We start from the raw sequence: 709 nt of genomic DNA on the forward strand, positions 1-709 counted from the left end.
TATCTAATAATAACACTACTTTTTAGTTATATATCTAATAAATATGAACTTAAAAAAGAATGTTTGATAGGTTAAATGAAAAATTTAAGAAAATTACTTTAAATGTCAAATTGCTGAAAGTTTTTTCAAATATAATAAAATATTGACGGACACTTATATACCTATTCGTGCAAGTGTCTATAAGTGATAGATGATAGTAGTCTATCGATGTCTATAATACATAGATAACAAAATTTGTTATATTTGTAAATATTTCTATTGATGGTTCTATACCTGAAAATAAAATATATCCCTTTCAAACTTTATAAAATCTATTAAAAAAACTTTAAAATCTGTTGGACCATTTTAGAAGTGCAAATACTTGTTAAGCACAACTTTTAAAGGTTTTTTAATTAATTAATTAATTAATTTACAACATAACATTACAAGTTGAGTATATATATACGTTGGTGGATTCTGAGCTACAATTATGTTTATATAACTCATTTAAGTATTCCATCACAATTTGTAGATGTCAAACTCTTTTAAAATAAAATATATTTTTGTAATTTTGCTCTTAGGGATACATGGATGTGAGCTGCACCGATGATTTCCCCCCTTTTTGAGATAAGATAAATGAAGATGCTGATGATTGAGAAAATAGAATTTGGTGAAAAGGACAAACTTTCATAAACAATATATATATTGAGAAGAAAATAATATAGTTAGA

The sequence above is a fragment of the Benincasa hispida genome, chromosome 1, assembly GCF_027475165.1.
Source record: "Benincasa hispida cultivar pf3 chromosome 1, pf3_genome.v1.1, whole genome shotgun sequence".
Lineage (NCBI taxonomy): Eukaryota > Viridiplantae > Streptophyta > Magnoliopsida > Cucurbitales > Cucurbitaceae > Benincasa > Benincasa hispida.